General features: G+C 39.5%; 1 protein-coding gene across 1 annotated transcript in view; it reads right to left on the bottom strand.

Moving 5' to 3' along the window:
- LOC111174602 (uncharacterized) overlaps nucleotides 1-22,549 on the bottom strand; it is a 240,083-nt gene that overhangs the window by 13,426 nt on the left and 204,108 nt on the right. Inside the window, exons 4-5 of the mRNA XM_089913311.1 lie at nucleotides 3,850-4,101; nucleotides 2,331-2,394 (exon numbers count right to left, since the gene is read on the bottom strand). The gene's annotated coding sequence lies outside the window, so the exon portion shown is untranslated. The remainder of the gene's footprint in view (nucleotides 1-2,330; nucleotides 2,395-3,849; nucleotides 4,102-22,549) is intronic.

The following is a 22,549-nucleotide window of genomic DNA, read 5'->3' as shown; positions in this document are numbered from 1 at the left end:
AACCCACAGCCAATATCATTCTCAATGGTGAAAAACTGAAACCATGTCCACTAAGATCTGGAACAAGACAAAGTTGCCCACTCTCATCACTATTATTCAACATAGTTTTAGAAGTTTTAGCCACAACAATCAGAGATGAAAAAGAGATAAAAGGAATCCAAATTAGAAAAGAAGAAGTAAAACTGTCACTGTTTGCAGATGACATGACACTATACATAGAGAATCCTAAAGATGCTACCAGCAAACTACTAGAGCTAATCAATGAATTTGGTAAAGTAGCAGCAATAGCCAGGACATGGAAGCAACCTAAGTGTCCATCGACAGATGGATGGATAAAGAAGATGTGGCCCATATATAGAATGGAATATTACTCAGCCATAAAAAGAAACGAAAATGAGTTATTTGTAGTGAGGTGGATGGACCTAGAGTCTGTCATACAGAGTGAAGTAAGTCAGAAAGAGAAAGACAAATACCGTATGCTAACACATATATATGGAATCTTAAAAAAAAATGGTTATGAAGAACCTAGGGGCAGGACAGGAATAAAGATGCAGACGTAGAGAATGGACTTGAGGACATGGGGAGGGGGAAGGGTAAGCTGGGACGAAGTGAGAGAGTGGCGTGGACATATATACACTACCAAATGTAAAATAGATAGCTAGTGGGAAGCAGCCACATAGCAGAGGGAGATCAGGTCGACGGGGATAGGGAAGGTGGGAGGGAGACGCAAGAGGGAGGAGATATGGGGATATATGTATATGTATAGCTGATTCACTCTGTTATAAAGCAGAAACTAACACACCATTGTAAAGCAATGATACTCCAATAAAGATGTTTTAAAATAAAAAGAATTAGCTATTACCACAGTTGAGAAAAGAAGGCCTGTATTTTCCAAAGGCAAGAAAATAAAGTACTCAATAAATGTGTTAACATGATCGAATCATCTGCTGCTTAATATTTTTTGTTGTTTGCTCCATTAATACTGCTGAAGGTACTTGGGGACCTGAAATTACTATACATAAAAGTACTGCTATCCCCGATGGCAAAAGAAAAGAACTTTTGGAACATGCTCTACTTTTCATTGCCAAAATTATATTCACTTGGGCCACACTAAAGAAGTATGTGAAATCTTCCCAGTTGAAAATCAGATTTAAACCAGTGGTACGTTCAGCCCCAACGCGTGCATATATGCTCGCGTGCACACAAACACGCACACATACCAGAAATTCTCTGAAGCTCAGCTTCTGTTTATCACACAGCCAAGATTCGTACGTGCCTTCTGTGTGCCTTCTTTGAGGCTAAAAGGCATTTACATCCATCTGCCAACCAGATGAACCCAGGGAAAAAGTCACAAAGTCTACACAAATGAGGATGACACAAGTATTTGTGCAGAATAAATTTGCCAAGATTTTTTTCCCTCTACCCTTATCCCATACCCCATGCAAGCTGTTTTTAAGTCCCACATACTGCAGTTTCCCTTCTGCTGACAGCTCAAATCATCTCCTCCAGGACTTTGTGTTCTCAGGCCTCATTCCAGGCAATTCTCCATGATTAAATGTAGAATGTGTAGCCCCTAGTACGGTGCTAAGCACAACAAAACGTGCTCGATGCACAAGTGTTCGTTTCCAACTTTTCAAACCCCTCTAAGCACTCACAGAATTATCCTCCACACCTTTCCACACAGGGTCAAAGTTATTGCCCCAGGCAGGGCTTCTCAAATGCTGAGAAATGCCCACAAAATTTCCATTTTAGAGGCTTCTAATATCCTAAAATATGAAAAAATGCCAAAACCAGATTTTTAAAAATAATAGTACCTTTTAAACTTCTAAACCTAACAAAAGAATGTTTTTACATATAATATACTCGATGGTGATATTTACAAGGTAACTATAGAATCTATTAAAAAACGTTACAGGGGCTTTGCTGGGGGCACAGTGGTTGAGAGTCCGCCTGCCGATGCAGGGGACATGGGTTCGTGCCCCGGTCTGGGAAGATCCCACATGCCGCGGAGTGGCTGGGCCCGTGAGCCATGGCCGCTGAGCCTGCGTGTCTGGAGCCTGTGCTCCGCAACGGGAGAGGCCACAACAGTGAGAGGCCTGCGTACCGCAAAAAAAAAAAAAAGAAAAAAAATGTTACAGCCAGTATAGCCCAGGAATGCAACAGGAGTCAAACATGCATGCTATTCCTCACCTTCCAAGTCTGTTGATCGTGTTTTGTTTACGTGTAAAGGCTCATTGGGAAGTGACATTTGAAATATAAATTTCAAGTCCTTTGAAACGTAAACTCTTCATTCAAAAACCCTTAACTCCCATCCTCATCATAGTGCTTACCTCCACGCATCTTTGGCAAGGAAACCACAAGCAAATAATGAAAGAGTTAGGGATAAGATTTGCCCTGAAAAAAGAAGGGGGAAAGAGAGACTTAGAGGAGCCAGATGAGGCCATTATGCCCAGATCTACTTACAGGTTGAATTGAACAGAATTTCTTTCCACAACTCCCTTGCAACTCATTCCCTGTTGCCAAGGAGGCCTTGACCTCCCCCTTGGATAAGCAGAGCCCCACACCAGCCTCCCAAGAGAGTGAACTGTCATGGGAGCTCTGACAATCAGGCCAATGAATTAGCAGGCTATGACTAGAATAATTTTCCCTAGACTTTCCTGGTGAAAGTAAGCTATTCCTCCTGCAGAGATGCTTCAGGAGTTTATAACCTGTAAACTGAGATTGTTTTTCTGAAGTAATTACAAGGCACCAATGAACACTGAGTACTATTTTAAATGATGAGCTATTTTACTTTCAAGAGAAATAAACAATGAGAGATTTAAAGTGATTATAATGACAGACAAACACACAGAGTAATGCATTTATAACTGGAAACTGCAGGTTAAAGTATGACACTAAATATATACCAGGACATGATATACCCATGCTTTTGTGGAATTGTAAGGTTCATGACATGATGTGATTGTTTTATTGGGTTACTGAATTGTAGAAAAAATTATATACAGACGAATAGAATGCAGGAAGTCAGCATGATGCAGTAAAACAGCATGGGATTTGGTGTCTTTCTGATCTTCTCCTCTCTCCTTATCTCTGCAATCTGGCTTCTGCCCCCATCACTGCCTAGCCCCTAGTTTCCCTGAAACTCCTTTTTTTTTTTTTTTTTTTGCTGTACGCGCGGGCCTCTCACAGTTGTGGCCTCTCCCATGGCGGAGCACAGGCTCCGGACGCGCAGGCTCAGCAGCCATGGCTCACGGGCCCAGCCGCTCCGTGGCATGTGGGATCTTCCTGGACCAGGGCACGAACCCGTGTCCCCTGCATCGGCAGGCGGACTCTCAACCACTGCGCCACCAGGGAAGCCCCCTGAAACTACTTTTGCCAACAAGGTAAACTCACTGTTGCTCAATCCAAAGAACACTTTTCGGTCTTTGTCTTACTTGATCTCCCGCCACAGCATTTGACTCTGTGGAAAATGCCCTCTTTCTTCATACTCTCATTCTTGACTTCCTTAACATTCATCTCTCATGGATGTCATCTGATAACTCCTTCTCAGTCTCCTTGCAAATTCTTCTTTCGTCTTGATCACTTCAGTGTTATTGTAAAGGTGCCACTGTGGGTTCTTTTTTTTCTTCTCAATGTACATTATCTCCCTGATGACTTCATCTATGACTTCAAGTGCTTTCTCCTTGCTAAAGGACTTCCTGAACTGTACCACCATGTCTGATCTCTCTCCTGAGCTCCAGAACTATAGAGCTAACTGCCTATCCGACATTGTATCAGTTATCTATTACTGTAAAACAAACCACCCCCAAATAGTAACTCAAATCAATGGTAATTATTTATTTTACTCACAAGTCTGGAGGTCAGCTTGGCTCAGCTGGTAGTTCTGACTGCATGCAGGTCCCTCACCTAGTTGTGGTCAGACAATGGTTGGGGCTGACAGCATCTCAAAGTCTTCTTCATTCAATTGTCTGTTAGCCAGGATGGAAGCCTTCAATAGCTGGAGGCTTGAACTCTGGGCCATCTCTCTCTATATGTAAGTATGTGGTCACTCCATGTGGTGGCCCCAGGGTAGGCAGACTTCTTACATGATAGCTGAAAGCTCTGAAAAAGAACTCATGTTCAGAACCAATCTAACATTCAGAGCAAGGCCATGTTAGTCTCCTATTGGACATAAACAATCTCACAGAATACCAACCTTAGACAAGGTTACTCTGAGATCATGACAGGATGAAATAAAGAAAGGCCTCTTCATAACTTTGTAAGTACAGACAAAAACACATCACTATGGCAACTGCAAAATGTCCAACCATAGAATTACCCCCACATTCTGACAACACACAATCTAGACCAAATTTCTTTCTTAAACCTTCCCCCAAATCATCCAACCAAATCGCAAATCCTATAATGGGTTCTTTCTAACACATTCCTACTGAAACATCCTGTGGTTTTCCCCTGATGTGCATTCTCCCTTTCTACAAAGTAACAAATCCAACCTTTTTAGCTACAAGTGTGTTCCTGGTGGGCTTTGACTGAAGGGCACTGACAGCTCCCAATATTATTCCATTATATGGATGTATCTTCATTTATTTAACTAATCCTTTATTGTTGAGCTTTTAACTTCTATATCAGTCAAGGTCCAGTTGGGAGACAGAAACCACTAGTTATTTGAACAGGGAAAAATTAATACCAAAAAAATAACTACTAAAAGAGGTACGAGTGGGCTCTAAGGGGGCTCTAACTTTAAATTACCTGCTCTTTTAATTTGTGATACTTGGATCTCTTAAAGCCCACTTTTACCTCTTTTAGTAGTTATTTTGTGGGGGTATTAATTTTTCCCTGTTCAAATAACTGTCGTGGTTTCTGTCTCCCAACTGGACCTTGACTGATATAGAAGTTAAAAGCTCAACAATAAAGGATTAGTTAAATAAACGAGGATACATCCATAAAATGGAATAATATTGGGAGCTGTCAGTGCCCTTCAGTCAAAGCCCACCAGGAACAAAATAAAGAAAAATAATAAAATAAACAAAATAAAAACAAACATAAAAAAATGGGACCTAATTAAACTCAAAAGCTTTTGCAGAGCAAAGGAAACCATAAACAAAACAAAAAGACAACCCACAGAATGGGAGAAAATATTTGCAAACGTCGTGACCTACAAGGGATTAGTCTTCAAAATTTACAAACAGCTCATGTAGCTCAATATCAAAAAAAAATAAAAAACCCAATAAAAAAATGGGCAGGGGCTTCCCTGGTGGCGCAGTGGTTGAGAGTCCGCCTGCCGATGCAGGGGACATGGGCTCGTGCCCCGGTCCAGGAAGATCCCACATGCCGCGGAGCAGCTGGGCCCGTGAGCCATGGCCGCTGAGCTTGTGCGTCCGGAGACTGTGCTCTGCAACAGGAGAGGCCACAACAGTGAGAGGCCCGCATATCACAAAAAAAAAAAAAAAATGGGCAGAAGACCTAAATAGACATTTCTCCAGAGAAGACATACAGATGGCCAAGAGGCACGTGAAAAGATGTTCAACATTGCTAATTATTAGAGAAATGCAAATCAAAACTATAATGAGATATCACCTCATACCAGTCAGAATGGCCATCATTAAAAAAAATCTACAGGGCTTCCCTGGTGGTGCAGTGGTTGAGAGTCCACCTGCCGATGCAGGAGACACAGGTTCGTGCCCCGGTCCGGGAAGATCCCACATGCTGCAGAGCGGCTGGGCCCGTGAGCCATGGCCGCTGAGCCTGCGCATCCGGAGCCTGTGCTCTGCCACGGGAGAGGCCACAACAGTGAGAGGCCTGCGTACCGAAAAAAAGAAAAAACTACAAACAATAAATGCTGGAGAGGGGGTGAAGAAAAGGGAACCATCCTACACTGTTGGTGGGAATGTAAATTGGTACAGTCACTATGGAGAACAGTATGGAGGCTCCTTAAGCAACTAAAAATAGAGCGACCATATGATCTAGCAATCCCGCTCCTGGGCATATATCCAGAAAAAAACATGGTTTTTTGAAACATGGTTTTTTGAAACATGGTTCAAAAGGATACATGCACCCCAATGTTCATCGCAGCACTGTTTACAATAGCCAAGACATGGAAGCAACCTAAGTGTCCATCGACAGATGAATGGATAAAGAAGATGTGGTACATATATACAAAGGAATATCACTCAGCCATTAAAAAGAATGAAATAGTGCCATTTGCAGCAACATGGATAGACCTGGAGATTATCATACTAAGTGAAGTTAAGTCAGACAGAGAAAAATAAATATCATGTGATATCACTTATATGCAGAATCTAAAAAAAAGATACAAATGAACTTATTTATAAAACAGAAACAGACTCACAGACTTAGAGAACAACTTATGGTTACCAGGGGGGAAGGGTTGAAGGGAGGGATAGATTGGGAGTTTGGAATTGGCAAGTACACACTGCTATACTTAAAACAGATTACCAACAGGACCTACTGTATAGCACAGGGAACGCTCTTAATATCCTGTAATAACCTAAATGGGAAAAGAATTTGAAAAATAGATAAATGTATACGTATAACTGAATCGCTCTGCTGTACACCTGAAACTAACACGACATTGTTAATCAACTATGCTCCAATTAAAAAAAAAAAAGCAGGTACTACCTCTAGCCTGAGGAATAGGAACAATAAAGGACTAGGATTAGCCCTCTGGGCCCCAAGGCTCAGATTCAAACCTCTTAAAAGAGGGAGTCGCTACCACAGGCAGCCTGCAGTGGCAAAAAAAAAAAAAACTTGGCTGAGGGCACAGGCTGGCACTGATCTGTAAAAACAGCTCATCACGGCTGCTGGGTGTGGATAGGCGGGAGCTGGTAGGCGGGAGCTGGTCTGCAGGAGTGACCTGCCTTTGCTGGTTGGTGTGGGCGGGCCAGAGTGTGTCTGTTGAAGTGGCCAGCATTGCTTGTGGGTGCAGACAGCTGAAGCTGCTCTCAAGTGGCTGCAGATAGGGAGAGATGGCCTGAGGGTGCAGCTCAAGCTCCTGCTTATGGCTGTGGGGCTCAGAATGTATACGGAGGACTGGAACCTGGAAGAGAAGTGTTTTCTTGCAACTACTGCACCCAGTGCCCTCTACTGATGAAATGAATATCCCGCCAGCTGGCAAAAGAAACGTTTATAGGACTTACCTAGAGTAACACAAAGGAAGACAAAGAAGGGTGAATTTGGAGCTCAGAGACAATAAACTGTTAACTGTCACCTTGTACGTTTTCACTGTTATAACTAACAATTATCAACATTCACATAAATCTTTATGGATATCTTATTATTTTCCTTAGGATAAATTACTGAGTCCAAAGACTCATTTAAACAACTTTGGATATATAATAATAATAATAAAACTTTTCCATAAAGCTGTGCAAATTTATGCTCATTCCAGCAGAATATGGTATGAAGAACAAGCACACTCTGGGCAGTTCTAGGAGGCTGATGTGTTGGAACAAATCCTCACACAGTGAATGAGTGATCTTAGCTGACTGCCCAGCTTAGCCAGCTCCTGTTCTCCACTCATTTTTTTGTGGAGTCTTTCTCTAAGGTGATTTTGTGGGTTTTTTGTTTGTTTGTTTGTTAAAATAGCTAGCAAAGCAGAGATAAAGCTAAGATTCTAATAGTTGGAAAAAAATTTTTTAATGAAACATGAGACTATCCACAAATGACATCTGATTCTTGAAAAAAATGTGATTCAGGAAAGCCAAGGTCCATGTCCACATTTTGAAATTGAGGGCTTCGGACATATTTAGAACGTCTCCTCACTAATGTCAAGATTCTCATACACTAACTTGCAGGGTTGTTATGAGGATCAGTAATGACATATATAAAACACCCAGGAGGAGCCAATACATAGCAGCTTTATTTCCCGAGAGCATTGCTGTTAAACTGCTAAGAATCCAAGTGTATATATTTTCCATATATATATATATATATATATGCCAAGGTTGTTTTCATTAATGATGTAAATACAACTCCTCATTCCCGAGCTATAAGTGTGCTACAATAAAGTTATGCCCTGATGACTATTAATTACAGATTTGATGGTATTTCTTTCCAGCTTCTTAACAAATACCATTTGTCTTTAACTGCATTCACTGCAATAAAATCTCAGTGCAATGAGTGAAAGTGGAAGGGAATCAGATACTACATGTTCTTTACATTTGTCTTTGTTCCCAATGCACTTAATTTTTATTACCATTGGGGCACTTATCCTGCCTATGCTGTGGCAGGCAGAGATACTCACCGCTGTACTAATGAGGAAAATGACTATCTTGCCTATGTTGTAATAAACCATTTACATGTGTCTTCATTTTAAGAAGACTCCGTGAAGCAAAAGCCCATTTGGAGTAATTATCAATATTTCTAGCATTGTGCTTTATATGTGTAAGTTCCTTAAATACCAGGGGTGCAAACACAAATGCTTTCATGGACCAGGCATGTTATCATAAATAAATGAAACTGGAATAATTTAAAATAGTAGGGATCCACGGGGGACATACAAAATTGGAGAAAGCTTACCCCATCTAAATACATTTATACAAAATAAATTAAATTAAATGACAAAATAAAACAAAAGATACTAGGGAAAAAAATCTACAACCTACATTAGACTGTTAGCCCACTTATGACTTCTGTATGAATCTTGGGTAAACTGAATTAGATGCTGGAGTAGTGCTAAGAAAGAACTAAAACTGGGTTCACCAAAGAAAACCAGGACTCATTTCTGAGCCAGAAGTCCCACTGATTCTAGCTCAGTCCCTGGAGCTCTGCACTCTCTATCTCCCTTTGGCTTCCACGATGCCAGCATCTCCCCATTCTTCCCCATATCATTCCCCCCCCATGCACTGCATTTGAGCCCTTAATTTTTTTTTTTACTGTAAAACTCACTAACATAAAATACACTGTTTTAACCATTAAAAAGTGTAAAATTTATGGCACTTAGTACATTCAAATGCTTTGCAACCATCACCACTATCTAGTTTCAAAACATTTTCATCACCCCAAGAAGAGACCCTACCATTAAACAGTTGCTCCCCATGTCACTCTCCCCCAGTGCCTGGCAACCATTGGTTTTCTTTCTGTGAGACCTTTGTTTTTGTTTTTTATTGCATCCTCAGTTCAGCCAACGACCAAAGTAAATTAGAGCAGAACTGAAGTCTGATAAGATGAGAAAACAGAGCACTGAATTGGGGCAGAAAAAAAGCTCTCCAGTTGTGCTTTCTGGATTCAAAGTTAGGATAGGAGGGAACACCAGTGATAAGCCCCTTTGCTCTCCTCAGTCTGGCTAAAGAGTCCATCAACTCACTCCAGAATAAAAAGATATGACAGGTCTCCTATTCTCTCAGTTTTAAACTGCATTTTCACTTTCTTCTATCTAGTTCTTTTATTCTTTTTAACACAAATAACTTGCAACTTATTGAAATACAATTAATTTGAAGATTGAAGTTTGAGGTAATTTCCCTACTGAAGTTTTTTTCCTGTTCTCCCTTGGTCATTTCTCTTCTTTTACCCTAAATTGTGACTGATTATATATTGTTGCCCCTCCAAATGCTTTTGCTTTATGCTTTGAGTCAGCTGAAAATGAGTTTACTATGCCTGGTATAAACACTCGCACAATTTCTCTTGTGTCAAAGTGCTTTCCTTGGCTGAATCGGGATTGTCGATTGATGGTGTCAGTCTCCTTGGAAGCATGTGAGGCACTCTGAATTGGGAGGAGTCTCCTCCAAGGCTGAATCTCTCTAAATGGTGAACTGCCAGCTAGTTATTCCAATACATCAATACCTCTTGAGGTGCAACGTAATCACTATAAATCTACACTGACCAGATCTTGGGATTCCTGGAGGTCAATCTTTTAGTCACTTATTCATCAGTCCATGATAAATTCACTTGTACCAAATTTGGCCATCTTTCTTTTTTTTTTTTAACAGCTTTATTGGAGTATAATTGCTTTACAATGGTGTGTTAGTTTCTGCTTCATAACAAAGTGAATCAGCTATACATATACATATATCTCCATATCTCTTCCCTCTTATGTCTCCCTCCCACCCTCCCTATCCCACCCCTCTAAGTGGTCACAAAGCACTGTGCTGATCTCCCTGTGCAATGTGGCTGCTTCCCACTAGCTATTTATTTTACATTTGTTAGTATATATATGTCCATGCAACTCTCTCACTTCATCACAGCTTACCCTTCCCCCTCCCCGGGTCCTCAAATCTATTCTCTATGTCTGCATCTTTATTCCTGTCCTGCCCCTAGGTTCTTCATAACCATTTTGTTTTTTTTTAGATTCCATATATATGTGTTAGCATACGGTATTTGTTTTTCGTTTTCTGACTTACTTCACTCTGTATGACAGACTCTAGGTCCATCCAACTCACTACAAATAACAGTTTTGTTTCTTTTGATGGCTGAGTAATATTCCATTGTATATATGTACCACATCTTCTTTATCCATTTGTCTGTCGATGGACACTTAGGTTGCTTCCATGTCCTGGCTATTGTAAACAGAGCTGCAATGAACTTTGTGGTACATGACTCTTTTTGAATTATGGTTTTCGAAGGGCATATGCCCAGTAGTGGGATTGCTGGGTCATATGGTAGTTCTAAGTTTTTTTTTGTTTTTTTTTTTTTTTTGCGGTATGCGGGCCTCTTACTGTTGTGGCCTCTCCCATTGCGGAGCACAGGCTCCGGATGCGCAGGCTTAGCGGCCATGGCTCACGGGCCCAGCCGCTCCGCGGCATGTGGGATCTTCACGGACCGGGGCACGAACCCGCGTCCCCTGCATCGGCAGGTGGACTCTCAACCACTGCGCCACCAGGGAAGCCCCCAGTAGTTCTATTTTTAGTTTTTTAAGGAACCTCCATACTGTTCAACATAGTGGCAGTATCAATTTACATTCCCACCAACAGTGCAAGAGGGTTCCCTTTTCTCCACACCCTCTCCAGCATTTATTGTCTGTAGATTTTTAGATGATGGTCATTCTGACTGGTGCGAGGTGTTACCTCATTGTAGTTTTGATTTGCATTTCTCTGATGATTAGTGATGTTGAGCATTCTTTCATGTGTTTGTTGGCAGTCTGTATATCTTCTTTGGAGAAATGTCTACTTAGGTCTTCTGCCCATTTTTGGATTCGGTTGTTTGTATTTTTGATATGGAGCTGCAGGAGCTACTTGTAAATTTTGGAGATTAATCCTTTGTCAGTTGCTTCATTTGCAAATATTTTCTCCCATTCTGAGGGTTGTCTTTTGGTCTTGTTTATGTTTTCCTTTGCTGTGCAAAAGCTTTTAAGTTTCATTAGGCTCCATTTGTTTATTTTTGCTTTTATTTCCATTTCTCTAGAAGGTGGGTCAAAAAGGATCTTGCTGTGATTTATGTCACAGAATGTTCTGCCTATGTTTTCCTTTAAGAGTTTTATAGTGTCTGGCCTTACCTTTAGGTCTTTAATCCATTTTGAGTTTATTTTTGTGTATGGTGTTAGGGAGCGTTCTACTTTCAATCTTTTACATGCAGCTGTCCAGTTTTCCCAGCACCACTTATTGAAGATGCTGTCTTTTCTCCATTGTATACTCTTGCCTCCTTTATCAAAAATAAGGTGACCATATATGCATGGGTTTATCACTGGGCTTCCTATCCTATTCCATTGATCTATATATATTTTTTTGTGTGCCAGTACCATGCTGTCTTGATTACTGAAGCTTTGCAGTACAGTATGAAGTCAGGGAGGCTGATTGCTCCAACTCCGTTTTTCTTTCTCAAGATTGCTTTGGCTATTCGGGGTCTCTTGTGTTTCCATACAAATTGTGAAATTTTTTGTTCTAGCTCTGTGAAAAATGCCAGTGGTAGTTTGATAGGGATTGCATTGAATCTGTAGATTGCTTTGGGTAGTAGAGTCATTTTCACAATGTTGATTCTTCCCATCCAAGAACATGGTATATCTCTCCATCTGTTTGTATCATCTTTAATTTCTTTCATCAGTGTCTTATAGTTTTCTGCATACAGGTCTTTTGTCTCCTTAGGTAGGTTCATTCCTAGGTATTTTATTCTTTTTGTTGCAATGGTAAATGGGAGTGTTTCCTTAATTTCTCTTTCAGATGTTTCATCATTAGTGTAAAGGAATGCAAGAGATTTCTGTGCATTAATTTTGTATCCTGCTACTTTACCAAATTCATTGATTAGCCATAAGAGTTTTCTGGTAGCATCTTTAGAATCCTCTATGTATAGTATCATGTCATCTGCAAACAGTGACAGCTTTACTTCTTTTCCAATCTGGATTCCTTTTATTTATTTGCCTTCTCTGGTTGCTGTGGCTAAAACTTCCAAAACTATGTTGAATAATTGTGGTGAGAGTGGGTAACCTTGTCTTGTTCCTGATCTTAGAGGAAATGGTTTCAGTTTTTCCCATTGAGAATGATGTTGGCTGTGGGTTTGTCATATACGGCCTTTATTATGTTGAGGTAAGTTCCCTCTGTGCCTACTTTCTGGAGGGTTTTTATCATAAATGGGTGTTGAATTTTGTCGAAAGCTTTTTCTGCATCTACTGAGATGATCATGTGGTTTTTCTCCTTCAATTTGTTAATTTGGTGTATCACATTAATTGATTTGTGTATATTGAAGAATCCTTGCTATCCTGGGATAAACCCCACTTGATTATGGTGTATGATCCTTTTAATGTACTGTTGGATTCTGTTTGCTAGTATTTTGTTGAGAATTTTTGCATCTATGTTCATCAGTGATATTGGCCTGTAGTTTTCTTTCTTTGTGACACCTTTGTCTGGTTCTGATATCAGGGTGATGGTGGCCTCGTAGAATGGGTTTGGGAGTGTTCCTCCCTCTGCTATATTTTGGAAGAGTTTGAGAAGGATAGGTGTTAGCTCTTCTCTAAATGTTTGATAGAATTTGCCTCTGAAGCCATCTGGTCCTGGGCTTTTGTTTGTTGGAAGATTTTTAAACCCAGTTTCAATTTCAGTGCTTGTGATTGGTCTGTTTATATTTTGTATTTCTTCCTGGTTCAGTCTTGGAAGGTTGTGCTTTTCTAAGAATGTGTCCATTTCTTCCAGGTTGTCCATTTTATTGGAATATAGTTGCTTGTAGTTATCTCTCATGATCCTTTGTATTTCTGCAGTGTCAGTTGTTACTTCTGCTTTTTCATTTCTAATTCTGTTGATTTGAGTCTTCCCCCTTTTTTTCTTGATGAGTCTGGCTAATGGTTTATCAATTTTGTTTATCTTCTCAAAGAACCATCTTTTAGTTTTATTGATCTTTGCCATTGTTTTCTTCATTTCTTTTTAATTTATTTCTGATCTGATCTTTATGATTTCTTTCCTTCTGCTAACTTTGGGGTTTTTTCGTCCTTCTTACTCTAATTGCTTTAGGTGTAAGGTGAGGTTCTTTATTTGAGATGTTTCTTGTTTCTTGAGGTAGGATTGTATTGCTATAAACTTCCCTCTTAGAACCACTTTTGCTGCATCCCATAGGTTTTTGGTCATCGTGTTTTCATTGTCATTTGTTTCTAGGTATTTTTTGATTTCCTCTTTGATTTCTTCAGTGATCTCCTGGTTATTTAGTAGTATATTACTCTCCATGTGTTTGTATTTTTTACAGAGTTTTTCCTGTAATTGATATCTAGTCTCATAGGATTGCGGTCAGAAAAGATACTTGATACGATTTCAATTTTCTTAAATTTACCAAGGCTTGATTTGTGACCCAAGATATGATCTATCCTGAAGAATGTTCCATGAGCAGTTGACAAGAAAGTGTAATCTGTTGTTTTTGGATGGAATGTCCTAAAAATATCAATTAAGTCCATCTTGTGTAATGTATCATTTAAAGCTTGTGCTTCCTGATTTATTTTCATTTTGGATGATCTGTCCATTGGTGAAACTGGGGTGTTAAAGTCCCCTACTATGATTGTGTTACTGTTGATTTCCCCTCTCATGGCTGTTAGCATTTGCCTTATGTATTCAGGTGCTCCTATGTTGGGTGCACAAATATTTACAATTGTTATATCTTCTTCTTGGGTTAAATCGTTGATCATTATGTAGTGTCCTACTTTGCCTCTTGTAATAGTCTTTACTTTACAGTCTATTTTGTCTGATATGAGAATTGCTATTCCAGCTTTCTTTTGATTTCCATTTGCATGGAATATGTTTTTCCATCCCCTCACTTTCAGTCTGTATATGTCCCTAGGTCTGATGTGGGTCTCTTGTTGACAGCATATATATGGGTCTTGTTTTTGTATCCATTCAGCCAGTCTATGTCTTTTGGTTGGAGCATTTAATCCATTTACATTTAAGGTAATTATCGATATGTATGTTCCTACTACCATTTTCTTAATTGTTTTGGGTTTGTTATTATAGGTCTTTTCCTTTTCTTGTGTTTCCTGCCTAGAGAAGTTCCTTTAGCATTTGTTGTAAAGCTGGTTTGGTGGTGCTGAATTCTCTTAACTTTTGCTTGTCTGTATAGGTTTTAATGCTTCTGTCAAATCTGAATAGGATCCTTGCTGGGTAGAGTAATCTTGGTTGTAGGTTTTTCCCTTTCATCACTTTAAGTATGTCCTGCCACTACCTTCTGGCTTACAGAGTTTCTGCTGATAGATCAGCAGTTAACCATATGGGGATTCCCTTGCCTGTTATTTGTTGTTTTTCCCTTGCTGGTTTTAATATTTTTTTCCTTGCATTTAATTTTTGACTTTTTGCTTAGTATGTGTCTTGGCGTGTTTCTCCTTGGATTTATCCTATATAGGGCTCTCTGAGCTTCCTGGACTTGATTGACTATTTCCTTTCCCATATTAGGGAAGTTTTCACCTATAATCTCCTCAAATATTTTCTCAGTCCCTTTCTTTTTCTCTTCTTCTTCTGGAACCCCTATAATTCGAATGTTGGTGTGTTTAATGTTGTCCCAGAGGTCTCTGAGACTGTCTTCAATTCTTTTCATTCTTTTTTCTTTATTCTGCTCTGCGGTAGTTATTTCCAATATTTTATCTTCCAGGTCACTTATCCCTTCTTCTGCCTCAGTTATTCTGCTATTGATTCCTTCTAGAGAATTTTAAATTTCATTTATTGTGTTGTTCATCATTGTTTGCTCTTTAGTTCTTCTAGGTCCTTGTCAAACGTTTCTTGTATTTTCTCCATTCTATTTCCAAGATTTTGGGTCATCTTTACTGTCATTACTCTGAATTCTTTTTCAGGTAGACTGCCTATTTCCTCTTCATTTGTTTGGTCTGGTGGGTTTTTACCTTGCTCCTTCATCTGCTGTGTGTTTCTCTGTCTTCTCATTATGCTTAACTTACTGTGGTTGGGGCCTCCTCTTCACAGGCTGCAGGTTTGTAGTTTCTGTTGGTTTTGGTGTCTGCCCCCCATGGCTAAGGTTGGTTCAGTGGGTTGTGTAGGCTTCCTGGTAGAGGGGACTGGTGACTGTGTCCGGTGGTATGTTTTGGGGTGTCTGTGACCTTATTATGATTTTAGGCAGCCTGTCTGCTAATGGGTGTGGTTGTGTTCCTGTCTTGCTAGTTGTTTGGCATAGGGTGTCCAGCACTGTAGCTTGCTGGTCATTGAGTGGAGCTTGGTCTTAGTGTTGAGATGGAGATCTCTGGGAGACCTTTTGCCGTTTGATATTATGTGAGCAGGGAGGTGTCTGGTGGACCAATGTCCTGAACTCGGCTCTCCCACATCAGAGGCACAGGCCTGACACCCAGCCGGAGCACCAAGACCCTGTCAGCCACACAGCTTTCTTTAGGGCTTAGTCTAGTTTTGTTTGCCTGTAGTGGGGCTGTGTGCAGAAGCCTTGCACCTAACACATGGGATTAGTGTTCCCAGAGAAGAACTGCTGCGAGCAACACGACAATTTGGTGTGCAGCCCTGTGCAGAAGTGCTGCCCTGGACACCTCAATTCCTACCTTTGTTTTTAATCTCACTGGAGATGATTTAACTATGATTTAAAATCAATTGAAATCATTTATCTTGTGTAGTTTTGCCACCAACTCGATTCATAGTTAATATGTTTATTTTTACTTTCTTTTAAGAAATTGTTCTGTTTTACTTTGCCTTTTTTTAATTATAGAAAATATTAACTTGGTTCCAAAGTCTTATCTACTAGCAAGCTATACCCAGAAGAGACTCACTTGTTCTATCCCCATCCTTTTCATCATTTTCATCTCCATTCAGATATATATATAACGTGAGAGAGAGAGAGATTTTAAGGAATTGGCTCACAAAATTGTGGAGAGTGACAAGTCTAAACTTTGCAGGGAAAGTCACCAAGCTGGAAATTCAGGTTAAGAGTTGATTTTGCAGTCTTGAGGTCAAATTCTTTCTTCTTTGGGAACCCTCAGTCTTTTCTTTTAAGGCCTTCAACTGATGGAATGAGGTCCACCCACATTAGAAGGGTAATCTACTTTACTCAAAGTCTATTGACTTAAATGTTACTCACACATAAAAAATACCTCCACAGCAACATTTAGACCAGTTTGACCAAACAACTGGGCACCATAGCCTAGCCAAGATGACACAAAATTAACCATCACCTTACATATATATATTTATATTCATATGTTCATATGTATATGTACAAACACATACTCACATATTCTTCTTAGATAAATGGTAGTTTACGAGTCATGTTTCCTCTATCTTGCTTTTTCACTTAACAGTTTATCCTCAAGATTACCTCTGGCTGTGTGTAGAAATAGTCCTCATGCCCTCTCTCAGCTGCATAATATTTCATTATATGGATATAACATCACGAGTTCATAGTCTCTATTGGTGGTCATTTGAGTTGTTTCCACTCTTGCTCTTACAAGTCATGCTGCAGGGGAGAGCCTTTTCATGTGCTGTCATTTTGTAAAACACATGTAAATGCCTGTGTGATGAATGAAATTATTTTGGAAGCTTTGAAATTCACAGTGGTCTTTTAACATTTGGTATTGTCTCAGATAACATATTTGAATCATGCAGCCGCCATCATGTGAGGGTCTAAGAAAATCTCTAACACTTAAAAAGAGTCATCATACTGGACCATTAAGCATTTTCATGCCTAGAAGAAAATGTATGAATAGTTCTTGAAAAAATTCTCTATCTCTCTAATTTTTTTACTTAATTTTGCTTAATTTAAATGTGTAATACAAAATGAGATATAAACTACTTATAATGATAATTCTTATATAATAACAAGACTTCCCAAACTCAAAACAAACAGACTTACAACATTAGTACACCATATTCAACAGCTATCCTTTGGGGATGCGGGGTGGTATCCAGGAACCAATCCTCCAAAGATGACACGGGATGACTTTATATGAACCCCGGACATTATATATGCATATATATATATATATACACACACACATACATATGTACATTTTAACTTTCCCCAACGTTTCACATCTAGTATGCAATAAAGCTGAGATTCAAACCCAGATCTTTCTGTTCCACTAAACAACCCAGACTAAAACAGGCCAGTGGTTTTTTATGACTTGGGGAAATTAAGATAGAAGTGGTTGTGATTCACTGAAAGAGACCTGGGATCTGAATCCAGATAATTGTAGCCCAGCTCTACTATGAAGTAACTTTGTGAATTTGGACATGTCCCTGAACCTCTCTGGATTTCATCTTCCTCATTTGCAATGTAAGAGGGCCAGATTAGGTCATGGCTTTACAGATGTAAAATTCTGTGAATTTTCTATATTGACAAAACATCTCTTTTATGACAGAGTAAAGACTTAAACAATATTCTTCCTTTTTTGGCTGTGGAGTTTCTTATTACATCTAAGCATCAACCAATGGGGTCAAAGAGAGACTGGGAAATTTTTCTGCAAATTTGGAAAGCGTGTATTCCAAATTTTTTTTTTTTTTTTTTTTTTGCGGTATGTGGGCCTCTCACTGTTGTGGCCTCTCCCGTTGCGGAGCACAGGCTCCGGACACGCAGGTTCAGCGGCCATGGCTCACGGGCCTAGCCGCTCTGCGGCATGTGGGATCTTCCCGGACCGGGGCATGAACCCGTGTCCCCTGCATCGGCAGGCGGACTCTCAACCACTGCGCCACCAGGGAAGCCCTCCAAATATTTTAATGCTGAAGGATGACCATTTGATTGAAGGATATGGTTAAAAAATATTAAACACTATCTTGGAAATACCATGTTGGATTAGAAAAGCCATTTTAGAAATCACTCAGTATTACCCCCTCACTTTACTGATGCAAGTTATGTGATTTCCCCAAGACCACACAGCTTACTTGTATTATAGACGGCTTTATTACCGGGGTTATTAAGATCAAACATACCATAATGCCTTCAAAATTATCTTATCATATTCACCACAAAAATACAGAAAATGAAAGCAGTGTAAGAAAGTGGTTAAGTGTAGGCTGTGAAATTAAATTGCCTGGGTGCAAATTCCAACAGTGCTACTTTGTGATTTTGAACCAATTATGTAATCTCTTCATGCCCCAGTTCTCTTCATCTGGTAAATGAGGGTGACAATAATTGCACATACCTCTAGTTTACCAGGAGAATTAAAATAGTAAATCCAGGAAAACTGTTTAGTATATTGTCTGACACATAGGAAATAATCAGTACTAGCTAGGATTAAGATTATATTGTGTATTTGATACATTGGCTAAATTTGGTTTCATGTTTCAATTGTATTTCTTTCCCTGGTATTCAGGGTCAGAATTATTCTAAAATGACCTTTTAAGGATTGTCAATCTATAAGTTAGACTATGACAAAAGCAACCAATAGAAAAAAAGAACTCTAAAATTAATTTTAAAAAGAATGGACCCAGGTATAGAGCTGTTTTCCACTGTAGTACACTAGAGTCAAGTTATTTCCTTGAAAACCCTGTAAAAATGACTCAGAAGTCATACATAAGTAACATCTCATCCACTGTTCTCCAAATTTTTGTCCTCCATTAAGCAGTCAATGATCTGATTTTTGCCAGTGTATGGACATTGCTAAAACATCACCATATTTAAATGACAGTGATTAAATCCATTTAACCCACTGTGTATGAATTTCAAAAGGTCTTTATGACTGTTTATCTCATCTTTATGGGCCTTTAAACTTAATAGCTTTGGTTGCAATACAGAAGTGATTTCCAAAAGTTAAGCATCTCTTCAAAGCTACTGCCAGACTGTTTAGTTGATCAAAATTATGATGTCATCCAGACACAGATCTCTGTGTGTCCTTGCTCTTCAACTTGTCCACTAATTAATGATATAGTGGTGGGGTGCGTGGGGAGTGAGATATGGTCCCCTGTCAGTTAACGAAGACATTAGTCAAAAGAAATATCAGTTCAGTTCAGGGAATACAAATGTCACCGTTTTGCTCTGGTTCAATAGTTTTAGGATGATATATAGGTTCATTTAAAACTCATAGTACAATAACCCATGTTGGAGTTATCAATTCCTCTCCTTCCCCATCTGAAATGTTAAGGTAGCCAGTCTTAAACACAGAGCCCCAGAAGATTATAATCAAAAGAACTAGCTCGGGCTTCCCTGGTGGCGCAGTGGTTGAGAGTCCGCCTGCCGATGCAGGGGACACAGGTTTGTGCCCCGGTCCGGGAGGATCCCACATGCCGCGGAGCAGCTGGGCCCGTAAGCCATGGCCGCTGAGCCTGCGCGTCTGGAGCCTGTGCTCCGCAACGGGAGAGGCCACAACAGTGAGAGGCCCGTGTACCAAAAACAACAAAAGAACTAGCTCATAGCACATTCCCCAAGCATACCCCTCCTACAGTTGTGCTAATCAAAAATGTCTACAGACATTGCCAAACATCCCCTAAGGGGTAAAATCTTCTCAGATTCAGAATCAGTCTCATGCATCCAACAGAAGACTGCTTGTCCTAGATCAGGGATTAGTAAATTACAGCCCATAGGCCAAAAATAAAACCCACTGCCTATCTTTGTAAATAAAGTTTTATTGAAACACAGGCATATTCATTCACTTACTTATTGTCTATGTTGCTTTCTCACTAAAAGAGCAGAATCGAGGAATGGTGACAGGTATTGTATAACCCATAAAACCAAAAATATTTACTATCTGGCTCTTTAGGAAAAAAATTTGCCAACTCCTGTACTAGTCTACTGATTTCAAACATTTTTTTAGTGATGACAACTTTTTATAATGAAATCTTACATAAAAATTGTGTCAGACAGGGTCCAGATGGAACTTTCAACTTGGGTAATTTGAGAAAGTAAAGCATATGCAGAATAATTTATATAGGCAATTTCAAATGTGTGTCAGAGTATAGAGAAATCACGAAGGGCTAAGAAAGCTGGGCATTATTACCGTCTCTAGGCCTGAAGGGGAGAGGACCAAAACGACCTTATAGGAAGGGAGCCAGAAGAATGAATACCTCCCTCACATTCTCCCTTTCTCCAGTCTCAGACCAGTGTTCCCCAATGGCTAAATCCAAACAGAAGCAGGAGAGCAAGATAACCCACGGATATGGTCCTTATTCATCAGCCTACCAGGTCACAGAGCAGAATGTAGAGGGTGGAAAGTAGACCTGGCGGACAAACAGAAAAGAAACCCAGCATGGAGCCCTAATAACCGAAACTGATCAAAGCAAAGTTTCTGTGATGTTTAGTGGAGGAAGGTATTGAGATCAGCACAGGTTGGCCTTATCTTGAACCCACTGGTCCAAGGTGAAATAGAGAACACAGTTTGAAAAGTCTCCTAAATCCTCTTCTGGCCTTCTCACTTCATTTGTCTCCTTTCTGAAGCAAAATCCCATAGTCAGATATTTCAATGCTGTCTTTTCTAACAAACTTCAATCCTTAAACCCATTTCTCCCATTCAGACCTTAAATCCCAACTGCCAGACATGCCCCCATCCGTCTCCTGCCTGCTACCTTCTCTGTTCACGTCCTCAAGCTACTAAACATTGGTAGAAAGAATTTAAATACCCTGATTACTGAATCCCTACAATGTCATAATATCAGATAACAGGGGCCTAACTGCTTGCTCAGCTTCCCATGACTTTCAGCCCTTAACTAAAACTGCCAGAATATCCTAATCACCAAATCTGATAGCCTTTTCCTAAAACTTCATCAACCTTAACTTCTTTGCATCAAAAGTTCTTGCCATTATTCCTTCCATCTTGATTTACTTCTTCTGGCTTCCAAAGCACCATATATTCTTCTTTTTTTTTTTTTTAATTGAAGTATACTGATTTACAATGTTGTGTTAGTTTCAGGTATACAGCAAAGTGATTCAGTTATACATATATGTATATCTATTCTTTTTCATATTATTTCCCCATATAGCTTATTACAAAATATTGAGTATAGTTCCCTGTGCTATACAGTAGGTCCTTGTTGGTTATCTATTTTATATATGGTAGTGTATATATGTTAATCCCAAACTAATTTATCCCTCCCCCACACCCTTTCCCCTTTGGTAACCATAAGTTTGTTTTCTATGTCTGTGAGTCCATTTCTATTTTGTAAATAAGTTCATTTGTATAATTCTTTTAGATTCCACATATAAGCAAAATCATATGATATTTGTCTTTCTCTGTCTGGCTTACTTCACTTAGTATGATAATCTCTAGGTCCATCCATGTTGCTGTAAGTGGCATTATTTCATTCTTTTTTATGGCTGAGTAATGTTCCATTGTATATATGTACACACCTTTATCCATTCATCAGTCGATGGACGTTTAGGTTGCATCCATGTCTTGGCTATTGTAAATTGTGCTGCAATGATCACTGGGGTGCACATATCTTTTCGAATTAAAGTTTTCTCTGGTTATATGCCCAGGATTGGGATCCCTGGATCATATGGTAACTCTATTTTTATGTTTTTAAGCAGCCTCCATACTGTTCTCCATAGGGTCTGTACCAATTTACATTTCCACCAATAGTATAGGGGGGTTCTTTTCTCTCCACACCCTCTCCAGCACTTATTTTGGATGATGGCCATTTTGACCAGTGTGAGGTGATACCTCATTGTAGTTTTGATTTGCATTCCTCTAATAATTAGCGATGCTGGCCATCTGTATGTCTTCTTTGGAGAAATGTCTACTTAGATATTCTGCCCATTTTTTGTCTGGGTTGTTTGTTTTTTTTGATATTGAGCTGCATGAGCTGTTTGTATATTTTGGAAATTAATTCCTTGTCAGTCACATCACTGCAAACATTTTCTCCCATTCTGTAGGTTGTCTTTTTCTTTTGTTTATGGTTTCCTTTGCTATGCAAAAGCTTTCAAGCTTAAACGATCATATACCATGATCAAGTGGGATGTATCCCAGGGGTGCAAGGTTTTTCAGTATCTGCAAATCAGTGTGATACACCACATTAAAAATTGAAGAATAAAAACCATATGATCACCTCAACAGATGCAGAAAGCTTTTGACAAAATTCTACATCCATTTATGATAAAAGCTCCAGAAAGTTGGCATAGAGGGAACATACCTCAACATAATAAGCGCCATATATGACAAACCCACAGCTAACATCATACTCAACAGTGAAAAGCTGAAAGCATTTCCTCTAAGATCAGGAATAAGACAAGAATGCCCACTCTCACCACTTTTATT

This window comes from Delphinapterus leucas, chromosome 6 (genome assembly GCF_059928025.1).
Source record: "Delphinapterus leucas isolate spDelLeu-1000000601 "Yukka" chromosome 6, BTC_Dleu_Yukka2, whole genome shotgun sequence".
NCBI lineage: Eukaryota > Metazoa > Chordata > Mammalia > Artiodactyla > Monodontidae > Delphinapterus > Delphinapterus leucas.
Note: the sequence above shows the minus strand (reverse complement) of the source record. Positions and strands in the feature narration are given on the sequence as shown.